Raw genomic sequence first — 13,244 nt, 5'->3', positions numbered from 1 at the left:
CATATTTTCCATTATCTTACAAAGAATTAAAGTTAATGTTTCATAAGTGATTTTTGAGCATACCTCTGAAAATCTAGGAATCCCTTAGTCCTGTATTTATGTTTTTTTTAAAAAATGTTTTATTATATTTAGCAAATCGTATTATCAAGCTTTGGTATTTTGGTGAAATCAATTTGTTTGTAATGGATATATATATTGGATAATGAAATCCTTTAAAAATTTTTTAAGTGAAAAATACCCAAATGAAAAAGGCTTAAAAACGAGTCTTAACGTGTATTTTTAAGAATAGTACTTATAATAATAAATATCAGAACTAGAATATTTTGATAAGAATACTTAAATTTTTAACACTTTACTGTTTCGTAAGTAGGTAATATTAAAATACATCATGGACAAAATGTATGCCTATAAGAATACAGATAATAAATAATAATGTATAATACCTATACAATATATCATACACTTAAGTTTAACATTTAAATGATACCTAATATGTTTTATTGTTTTTTACATGTTTTTCTATGCAATTAACTTAAATTGCGCATGTCCCATGAACTTAAATATATATATATAAATATTGATTTAATGACATTTGATCGGAGAAATAATAATGCATAACTATTCTTCCCTTTAGATCAATGATGCCAAAATAAATATTTTATTTGATTGAATGGTTTTTCTTTTCAATAATGTAACTGATTAGTTATAACTTTAAACTTTTCTCTCACAGTTGATTGTTGAATAGTCATTATGATGAGAATAGTATCACTTTCAATAAGTATTTTTACATAAAAAGACACTCTGGTTGAGAAATATTTTCAGACTTGTCACTGGTTATTTTATTTTTACAGATGATAAAAAAAAAAACTGAATTTATATTTTATATAAAAGACTGATAAATTAACAATGCTTATATTGTCACTTTTTAACGCCAGGCATCGAGATATTTTTCCTCATGATTAATGAGCTTTATAATGAAACTAGTAATTTCAAAACTCGCATATACAAACATTTAATACTAAATTGACTTTTTGAAAAATTGTAATTACCAACTATTATTTTAATAAAATAAGCAGACATTGATATGCAGGGTAATTCTTTAATTTAAAATAATCATAATTTAAAAAATATTTACTTTTTTCTTGTATATATATATTAAATACTAACTTATAGCTATAAATTACTGTTGGTTTGCTATTCAATTTTTATACATCGAAATATATCGAAAAATGTTATATTTTAAAATATCTCCAAGTATAATATAAAAATAATATTATCATAATATGTTTAAGTAAAAATGTATATACAATTACAACAATAAAAAAAGTAACAAATAATACAATATATTGTTGTTTATAATTATTTAAAATTATGTAAAACAAATATTTCTTAAAATATTAATCAATTTCCTTTCCAAGTATATAATGAACATCCAAAGTTATAAAATGCACTCTGTTTATACAATGTAAAAATATCATAAAATAATATGATATTATAACATAATTAATTGTATTATTTAATTTTAGCACAACTTAAAAATATATATATATATATTTACAAATTATTTTTCATATAATATACAAAGCTGTACAGTTATCTGTATATAAGTGATCATAGTATTATAAGATAATATAGGCAATGTAATTCTAATTATAATACGTTTTGTTGTACGTTAAATAGAATGTAGTTATTTGATACAAAGTGTGTGCTTCTAACTTTTTTTTTTAAAAATTACCTAAGTTTTATACCTACGCGATTTATATTATTATAAAATATAGAATCAAATAAATGAAATTTTTTTGCCTATAAAACTTGATAATAGAAATTTTACTATATTAATAATCTGTACTATATATAGTATATATTATATAATATATTTTGTTGTCAATAAATATACACTTATACAATTGTATTTATAATAAGAACACTGAACAAGTACTTAATTGCAATGTCATGAGTTACAGAAGAAAATAAATAACTAAGTGATTACACTTTATATTTATTTTACAATAATTAAACTAAGAATTTTATTAAAAATACATAAGTATTGTTTAGATTTTATTTAAGTAGTAGCTTCATAATCATTTTTGACATATTATAAAGATTAAATATAACCTAAAATGAATTAATTTTTAGTTGAATAATTTAGTATTATACACTAGAAGTATTTGTTTTTCGTAAATAATTTGCTGCATGCATTATTTATTTCTTGGGTGCTAAACAACACATTAATATATCAATTATCTATGTAATTACATAATTTCAATTTTAAAATTTCTATAATATTATATTAATGTACAATTAATTTATTAAATTTATAATATTATATATATATATATATCAAATCATATATTTGTTTCACTGAAACAATAACCAGTTCATCGAAAATAAAAACTAAACATTTATAATTATTATAAAAATATCATACAAGTATATTAAGGTATTATAAAATATTATCTATATTTTCTTCAATTTCAGTGACTTACATGAAATGTACTGCTTTATATTTCACTGTGTCATTACAACAAGCATTATTTATGATAATCAACATATTTTTATATTTTGTTTACTCATATTTATCACATATGATATTCTCGCCCTAAACGACCGTAAACATCATATCGTCATAATAATTTATAGTCGTGTAATACTTGATCATAGTGTGAAATGACACTTCTTCGTTCAGTCCTATAAATCCCTCGGCGTTTTGTATTCAAACAACATCACGCACATTTTGTCGCATCTCTGGAAATATATCACGTCGAAAATTGCCAAAATAAATCTGTCTGAGGTGCGGACATTAAGGAAACACAAATCCCATTGTGGGATTTCGCCATTGTGTCAACCAAAACTAGCGAAGCACAACCGAGGACCTCATATCGGCAAATAAAATAACATTGACTTGGTTTACCGAAACGTGAACATAGCAGTATGTGGTTTCATCGTAATTCCAGTCCACTGGCCACCATATCAACTATGTATAGTGTATACAATACATTTATCTTTCTAAAGAGATCGTGCAATTGAAAAATGTAATAATAAACACGTAATTCATTTGAAAATAAATCACTTCCATAGTGTGATTTCACTTATCTCTTTTCATCAGTTATTTATTGTTGATAATTATAGTAATATAGTAGATACAAATTATTATTGTCATAAAATGGGATATGATATATCATAGTTAAAATCACGAACAAAAGGATTTATAAATCACTATCATATTAGCATACAAATTTTTGTCTTAAAATCCATTTTTATTAAAAAAATATCTAGTAAATATATCATATTATATCATAACACTTGCTTGGGTATAGTTTATTAAAATTTAATATTAAATAATATTATTACTTATAGAATTAAATTATTAATAAATTAGCCAAATAGACATAACGTAATTAAAGTTTACAAACACGGTAATTTCAGCATAGTTTTAATAATGTAATAAAATAGGTCAACATTAATAGTATTTGGAACTATATTATTATCATTTACTTAGTTATTATATATAAATATTTTTAACTATTATAGTACACGTAATGTACCCATTACAAATAAATACATATAAATAGTAATATGATATTATGTTTTACATCAAAAAGCATGAATGTTTCAAATAGGCTGATAGGACTCAACGATAATGCCAGCATAAAGTGGTATCGCCTGAGGTAATAGTGGATGTATTTATATAGTTTACATCTTAACCATAATTTACCGTACTTCCCACACTTTTTCACCGTTGCCGCGCCAGAATGTATCCATAGTGCAAAAACGTTTACATATAAAAGCTGTCGAAAGTTAATGATAAGTTGTGACTTGTAACCCGGAGGGTTTATGTGGAATTCCCCAGCTATTATAATGTCATATCTGTTTCGCATATATGCGTGTATATAAAACCGTTTATCTTACAAAGGGAAGGAGTGGGACAACTTCACTGGTGCCTGGTGGCTGCTATTACTACTAAAAGTCCACCGAGTAGAAAGGATGAAGAAGTGGTTAGTAATCAAAATTTTATACAAGGAAGTAGCGTTATATAAAGACAACATCATTTCTACTGCTGCTGCCACGGCCGTCGAGGGAGAAACCGGAAATCCGCACCAAACTTTTGAAGCTAATAAACTTAACCAACTTTAACCTCGCTTGGTAGTACTTATATAATATTATATAATATTATATGTGTGTGTATATAAATTATTATATATCTATAAATCAGACAAGCATATCTCTGATACGGAAAATTTAACACGTATAGTGTGAAAATAATGTGTCGCAAGGTATCGTCCAATATGACAGGAATGAAAATTAAAAATTCAAACTTTTAAGATATTATACATCTATGAAAAGGGAAATGTTTGTAAATTTGAAGTTCGTTATAATATAATGTTGGGTACGTTTGTAACATTACTCGAGTAAAATTATTATGAATTGAAATAATTGGGTGATGATAATATTATTATAATACACACTGCGCAGCTGTACAGTGTGAATATGTGATTCTATATGTACTCTGGTTACATGTACCCAAGGGAAACGAACGTTATGGTTACCGGATACGTTTAAAAGTAATTCACAATAAAATTACTGTATGCATCGGATTTTCAGTGATATCTTAGCTCTTTAATATGTTACGCGAAGTTCTAATGAGACATTTTGAATAATCGTCAACGCGTTTGGCAACAAAACTTTATGGTAAGTGCGTATGCAAATATTTCGCTGATAAATTATAGTTACATAAAAAACCATGGTGATGAAATAACAGCACGTCAAAAATATAACTTTTCTTTGTTGGATCAAGTATATTCAAAAAATAATTTAAACAAATAAAATTAATATTATAGTTTTATCAGGTATTGTTATTTTTAAATGTATTTAATATTTTAACTATATTTATTTATTATTGTATAAATTATTAAAAAGTTACCAACTTCAAAATAATAACATGATGAGTATTACATTTTGAAAGTCTTATAGTGATGAAAGAAAGAATTCTGAGTTAGAATGAAAAATAGTTACACATATTATACAATTTGTAGATATATAGATATTATATATATAATGAAAAAATATGTACAGTTTATGTGTAGTTTGATACAATTCATAAACAGAAATAATTAGGTGTATACCCCATAAAAAAAATTAAAAATTCATCGAATATTTAAATATATCTTATTTATATGTATAAATGTAATATATAAGTTCATATTTAATAATTCATTAATAAATAATATTTATATTATTCAAGACATTCTAACAAATATTAATTTGATTGTGTTAATTTTTACATACATTTATAGCAATTTACATATTTCTTATCATTTTGTATACCTAACAACAGTTTTACTTTGATTTAATTATGATAAAAATAATGGTAAAACAATTTCGATGATAAGTACCTATACAATCATTCTTTAAATATGTAAAAATCCCAAAGGAAAGATTCTATTACAATAAAATATCATTAGAAAGTTTATTTTCTTAAGAAAATGTTTTAAAATATCTTATGTTTACAAGAAAACTTTATTTAATTTGATTTAACTTCTATTTTTTCTACCACCTAGTACATTTAATCTTTAACTTACTTTTAACTCTATTTTATTATTCTATTGTTACGAAGACTGGTGTACATATATTTTTATTCAAGTGTATTGTCAATAATTAATCACTCGACACAAGAACGAAAAAACCAATATTAAAATTGAAAACTTTTAAAAATCATTTAATCATGAAATCCAGACCAAAATAAGAACAAATACTTTTTATTTTTTTTCTATTTAAGATTTCTTTGGAACTACAATAGAGATTATTCTTATCAAAAATTTTAAAAATCGAATCAGTTTTTAATATCAATGAAAATAAATAACATAGAATTAATAAAATTACTTAGTGTATCTATTACTCATTATATATTTATTTGACTATAAAAATATATTAATACTACCATATTTTTTTTTTTTCTTGTTATATTATTACCGTTTTTACGTTAATAATATGTTTATAAATTAATTATGAATTAAAACACATAATATAATTTGATTTAATAATGGATTGTAAAAATTAAAAAAGTTTACTTGATTGATGACAATATTTACTCTTGGTTATTTAATAAATATTTTGTAGTTTATGTTTCTGATAGAACTAAAAGCATTTTGTTGACTATAATAACCAATATAAATTACTTATGTTATATTATAATATTATGTAGTTAGCTTATTAAATGGCATGTTTATAATAATTAGTATTTTGTGTGCTCATAATAGATTTAGATTAGTATTAACCTAAAATACTATGCATGTGGAATTACTATTTGTTGTATCTGTGTACTTTAGTATTTATAATATAATATTATAAAATATGAAAATTAACAAATATAATAGGAATATTATACTTTATAATTTAAAAACGAGCAATTTTTGATTTAAATATATTACATAAGCAAATATATTTTTTTTAAAACATCTTATATTATAATATTTACTTTTCCAATATTCAATTTCATTAAATCCATAGTAAATAATACAATTAAAAAAAAAAAAAAAATACACGATTACGCATATTAATTACTTTTGACATATTGTACATAGTATTTGAGAATAATATAAGATTTTTAATTTATGAATGATAGATCATACGTATATCTTAGTTGTTGACTGTTGTGCGCATTCAATTACAATCAATTATCTCAATTTATCATTTGTTTTTGGGCCTGTCAATATATGTTATTTTATAGATATTTTACGTAATTAAGTGCTGTACGTATGCCGCATGCCGCTCAATTTCAAATAATTGAGATTACAAACTAAATCCATACTTTGTGCAAAATAACCTTTGTTTTACAAGTTAATATCTTGGAGTTCAATGGCTACACAAATATAATATATACAGTATCACATCTATTCAATACAACTGTTCTTTACGTGACGTTAAATTTTGATTGTATAATTTGTATTAATATGTTTTTATAAGACTAATTAATTATTCAAGAATTATTTTTCGAAAATGGAATATTTATAATGAGCCCATTATATTATATCTATGTTGCAAGAAAACCTTAGTTGATTAAAAGTTGATTTAGTAATAGCTATTCATCAATTATGGTTAAAATGATTTTATAATAATTTAATATCAGTGATGGTACCGTGAAAGCAATAATTTATTATTGTATGTATACAGAAATATTTGCTTGTAAAAATATATTTTTAATATTTTTTTAGAACGAATATTTTGTTATATTAGGTATAATATACAGTGGTACTTACTATTTAGTGTACCAATGCACTTTTATACAACATTTAACAATCATACTAATTTATTTCTTTCACGCAAAAAAAAGAACCTTTATAAGTTAGTAATTTAAAAACCCATTTTGTAAAATAACCTAAGTAGAAAAATATAGTCAACATATTATTATCACTATTATTTTATTTTTTTTTGGTCAAAACACTAATTTTAATGTAGGGTTTTTAAGTATGCTAACTGAGCACTGCTCATAGAATGGTAGAGAAATATATCTACACATTGTACATGTACAGTCACTCATATATTATATAATAACTAAGAATGACAATAGGGGATAATAACAATAGTAATATTATTAGCAGTTTTGTAGGTCATAACATGTAAATTAAATAATAACATAATAGTTAATTATGTAAAGCAAAATTATTGAATTAAATTAATTTAACGGTTTGATTAAAATAATCTTATTTCCATACTATGTATATTGCATATTATATATATATTAATATAAATGAATATATTTTATGCTCGTGAATATATAAAATATTGGACATATATTTGAAATTATTTAGTTAAAATAATATACCTGCATAATGTGCATCTGTAAGTAATAAAAAAAATAAATAAATAAACAACATGACTTAGGTAATTATTTTTTTTAGGTTGCTTTGTCTATCAGTTTATTCTATATTAATATTTACAACTTATAGCCAAAGTTGTGTTTAAAGAAGATTTTTCTACTGTACTGCAGTTCCCCATCAATTTCTGCATTTTTTATTTCTAAAATATAATGTTAATTAAATATTATTTTTCTAAAACAATCGTATTATTAAAATTAATTAAATTAGGTATTCAACATTTTTATGTTATTAAAATGTATAATATCTTCAATTTTATAACTTAAAGCTTATAAATTCAATACTTATCCTAAAGAATTCTAAAATTATCGAAAAAACACATTTTTTATAGAAAATGTATGATAATCTATTAATTTATTAACTATTATTTAATAACTAAAAATTCAAAAAAATTATAATTTTAAAAAACTTATGTTAAAATCTAAGTTTTATCTATTTTAATAATAAATTAATGTTAATAAAAATTAAATTTTTAAGTTGAAGTTTAAATTTAGGAAATAAAAGCTATAAAAACAAAAGCAAATTAATTTAATTTTTTTTTTTGTGATTCAGAAATCATTTATTGTAGATACTTGGAACATTCCATAATTATTTAAATTATAATTTTATATGCAAAATTAAATTTCCATAATAATTTGACTAACTGCATTATGTTTGCGTTCATCATAAACTTACTCACACCATTTTACAATATATATGTATTATTGTCCTATCTGTTTATAAAATTATAAAGTTGATATAGTATTATAGTAATATTAATAATATATTGTAAAACAGCTTTGGTACAAAAAAAAAAAAAAAAAATAGTTATATTAGTAGTCATAAATTACTAGCAGTCACATAAATAAATTAAAATATATCCATAGAAATAGATAATGATGCATATCTATTCAAAATATTTTTTTTTTAATAAATCATTGAAATAAAGTTGCTCACATCCATTACCATAACTTATTTAATATAAAGATAAATAAACCCGATTCTTACTATATACATTAGAGAGACTTACTTAATTTTTTATTATTATTATTATTAACATTAGATATTAGCTAGTTATTTATGTTAATAATATTGCAATCACATTTTTTCCCACAGAATTTGAAGGGAGGATTTATTATTCGATTAAATGTGTATTATGTCAAATATTAAAATAACTAAAAAAAAAAAATAAATTATATGTTTTTTTATCAGTACTTACTGAAAACACTTGATTACAGACTAATTATAAGAACATAGCTATAAACCATACTAATAATCATCTATAAAATTATTAAATTACCTTTTTTTTGACAAATTTAAAGAAAATAATCAAACATTTAATATAGGTAATATGTTTATGTTCAATAATAAATGCGTATTATTTACAATAATAATCTCCAAGAATTTGGTTTGCTAGTTAAATTATACGTCATGGGAATCAGTAAATACGTCTTTACCTTTATTATCATTTGGTATGTACAAAAAAAAAAATATATATTTTTAAAGTAAACTTTGAATTTTATTTTTGACCAGTATGGTATATTGTAATATAAGTATTGATTTATCAATCTTTTGAATGACTCTCTAGAATATAAATTCAACTTTTTTAGGATCAAAAGGCCACTTATTGTTGCATATACAACAATATTATCCAGCTATAGAATTTTGTGGTTGTGAGACATTTGAAATGGAACTGAAAATGAATAGTTATGCATGAATACGTTATTATGACATCGAATCGGGTTTAAGCTTTCACGAGTTCACTGCAGTATTTGCATTCCAATAAGATGACAAGTATTTATTTATTTTTGATACAACGATTTTTTTATATCATGTTTATACAAAAATATACAATTTGTTTTATGCAAGTTTCTGGGAATATTTAGTATTTTGATTCAAATAATTCTACTAAGAGATATAATATAGTTATTTATTAATGATGTTAACAAATAAATTGGTCACACTTATATTATATATTCGTTCTTTAAAATATAAAATTTCAAAGTATCTAATTGTATGAGTAAGTCAATAAAATATTTTTTTTTCTGATAATTTGATGAATATTTGTTATTTATGTTAATTACACAAAAACTTTACTTCAAAAATGGTGTAAAGATCAGTTAAAATTCGGTAATTACTATTGTAGAGGTTACTAATCTAAAAAGGTTTTATATGATTCTATTATATTTATATTTAAAATATTTTTTTTTTCATAGATTGTATTAAGCATTTCACTATAATAGATAAATGGTGAAAAAAATTAAGTAATTATTTTTATGTTACTACCTAGTATTCGTAATTAAGTTAAACTAAATATCCAATAGGTTATTGTGTATTATAGTTAAAATAACTAGGGTTTTTGAAGCCAACATAAAATATTTAATTAATTATTATTAAAACATAATATATAAAATGAGTAAATATATTAATTTATGGAAATTATTCCTTTTCATAACATATGAATTTAGAATATGGCATGAGCATTTTTGAATAAGACAGTTAAATGTTTACTTTATCATAAATTAATGTTAATTTAACTATTATTATTGCTAGTATTAGTGTCCCATGGTGATTTTTCAGTAGTGAGATAATGGGTTTTCTATATAAATTTCACTACTTAAAGATATATAAACACCACAGGAATCTGTTTTACATACTGGTGCATACACTAAACGTCAATTGTAATAATCTACTTGTTGGCATTTTATTCCAAAATATCTGATATGGATTATTTTATGTTTCTTGTAAATATATAATTCATTTATAAATGCATGAATACTGGAAGTAGTAGAAGCAGCAATAACTGGCTTGCTTTCTAATTATTTGAACTTTTAAGTAAAATTTACTATACATTGCAGAGGTGGTGTTTTGAAAGTCTGAAACTTGAATATATGGAAAAGTAATAATTAAATCGTACTAACCAACCACTTCTTAGAGTGAGTTACAATTATAAATACTTCGATTAATGAATATGCTCAAAATAATTTAAAATAAAATTAATAAACAAAATTCTTTTTAAAATTTGACTTGGATAAACGTTTCAACCAAAAACTATGTATGACTTACCAACAAAAAATGTAAAAATATTTATATTAAGATCTAAATAATTAAGTTAAATCATCTTATTGTTGGTGTATTATATTTTTATATTTAATCTATCTTCAAAATAAAATATTTTCTTTTGGGTATGATTTATTAGTGTTCATCAATAATATATACATGTTTGAAACTTCTAAAAAAGATAATATTTGTATAGGTAAAAATGTATTTGTGACCGATAATTTTATATTTAACAAAATAACTGTTTCCATTTATGATTAAGAACTTAATTGTAGAGTTGAAGATAAGTTAAATTAAATTGAATATTTGGTTTCTAAAATTAAATACACTCGAATAGAATTAAATGCGATTGCGTAACAATAGATTGTGTGGGTAGGTCCCTAAGATGTTGTGTGGTTTATTTGCGATTCGCTAGTGCGAAACAATGGTCGATTAAAGACCAACAAAGGGTCACGTTTGAGCTGAGCAGAATAATTGAGAGAATCTTTTCTGGCCATAAGACATATGCACCAAACTAAATATAGAAATATAGAGATAGACATAGAAAAAATTATGTATGTATAGTTTAAATATAGGGAGAACGATCTTTTGAAGAATTCAACTTGATAATCCATTCATCTGACATTTTTATATTCATATAATATATTTTTATTTAATTGGTTGAAAAGGAACATTACTATTTATGTTTTAATACTAATTTATACATTTGTTTTTTCTTTGCATGATTTTGTAATAGCAACACGTAACACGTTGTAACGGGGACCGTTACAATTCTTTTGAAAATATAATATATTTTAAATGTATAAAATGTGCTTGTTTTGCATAAATTATACATATTATATACATTAAAGCGTCGATTATAATAGGTATAAACTAATTGATACCAAGTAGGTTAATCAAACAATAATTAAAAATATTCAATAAATATGTATTTAAATGTTTTTTATTATTAAAAATAAAACTATAATTTTATGTATTAGTTTAATAATATGATAAAATTTTAATAAGATTTTTTAAATATGGTAAAGATATTATATTCACAATTGTTTAGCAATGTGTTCTAATAAAAACAAATAACGTCTTGGATCGTGTTTAAAATATATAGTGTTGTCAATAATTATATGGCAAACGTGATTGACTATTATATTTAAAATTATTGAGTAACAATAAAAATCATTGAATACCATGAACTCAGGTATAACTGGTTGGCAGATGTATAATCCAGTCTGTTGAGCCTAATAGCTCGTTTTTCCACTCTTAATCAACGATAACCCCTAAATACTAACTTATGATCAACCTACCATTTCCCTTCATTACCAAAGGAACATAATATAACTTCCTTACTATGTCTCTAGGGAGAATTGAGTTTATTTGTTACTATTTATCCCTTTCTCCAAATTACACGACCATACTATTTCTTTGGGGTCAATCAACAAACGAGTAACTAAATAAATAAACTTTGTTCATCGTATTTCGAATTTCAACTATTATTCTATTATATTTCTCAGAAGATTTAATTATGTTCATTCATTTGTTGATATTATGTATCGAAATTATTATATACATATAGGTATATTGTCAATATTTTCAATTCAGTCATATTGGAAATCAAAACTACTAAAGTCAACAGAAACATAATTTATCTTACTTCATACATTTGTATATCTTATTACAATATTTAGAAGTAGAGTTTGGATTTTAATTATTATTGTGAGTATAATTGAGTTAGTTCTATAATATGTATATTTAGTATATTTTATTTTGATCCATTGTTTATACACAATAATGATGAGTAAGTACACTGACATATTATATGTATTGAGAAAAAAAATATTTATAAATAATATTGGTTAAATTTTATATTTTAAGTTAATATTTGATGTACTTTTTGTAATTTTATGTGTAAATATGTAACATTACGAAAATATCAACTACAAATGCTCAACTTAAATTTTTTTTTAATATAGATTGCAAAACTTTTAAAGAACTTTTGCATTACATTTTAAAGGCATGCATTTTAAAATGTTTTGAATTATTTACTCCAGGATAATTCGATATTTTTTTACAATTTTGCGAAAAATAAAATTTATAATTTTGTAAAAATCGTTTGTGGACTTACGTTCAACTATTTTATAATTATATTAATAACAACTCACAACAAGCAATTTATTAAATTTTCTAGGTTTAACCAAAGGGGAAATTTTTTTACTGATAATTAATAATATTAATAAAAAAAATGTGTATTACATAAATAGTATAAAATGTATACCATGTAAAGAAAATTGTATTATAAACATTGGATACAAATAAAATCTACTTCGTCGGTTATTT

The 13,244-nt window shown here is 22.5% G+C and overlaps 1 protein-coding gene across 5 annotated transcripts in view; it reads left to right on the top strand.

Moving 5' to 3' along the window:
• LOC114122374 (uncharacterized) overlaps nucleotides 1-13,244 on the top strand; it is a 108,903-nt gene that overhangs the window by 61,747 nt on the left and 33,912 nt on the right. Inside the window, exons 1-2 of one of the 5 annotated variants that reach the window (XM_050197533.1) lie at nucleotides 4,583-4,689; nucleotides 9,464-9,647. The exons of the other annotated variants lie outside the window; for them this stretch is intronic. The gene's annotated coding sequence lies outside the window, so the exon portion shown is untranslated. Of the gene's footprint in view, nucleotides 1-4,582; nucleotides 4,690-9,463; nucleotides 9,648-13,244 lie in introns of those variants that run through there. 5 annotated transcript variants of the gene reach the window in all.

Source organism: Aphis gossypii, chromosome 1 (genome assembly GCF_020184175.1).
Source record: "Aphis gossypii isolate Hap1 chromosome 1, ASM2018417v2, whole genome shotgun sequence".
In the NCBI taxonomy this organism is placed as follows: Eukaryota; Metazoa; Arthropoda; class Insecta; order Hemiptera; family Aphididae; genus Aphis; species Aphis gossypii.
The sequence above is the reverse complement of the archived record's forward strand: the minus strand, read 5'-3'. Positions and strand labels throughout refer to the sequence as shown.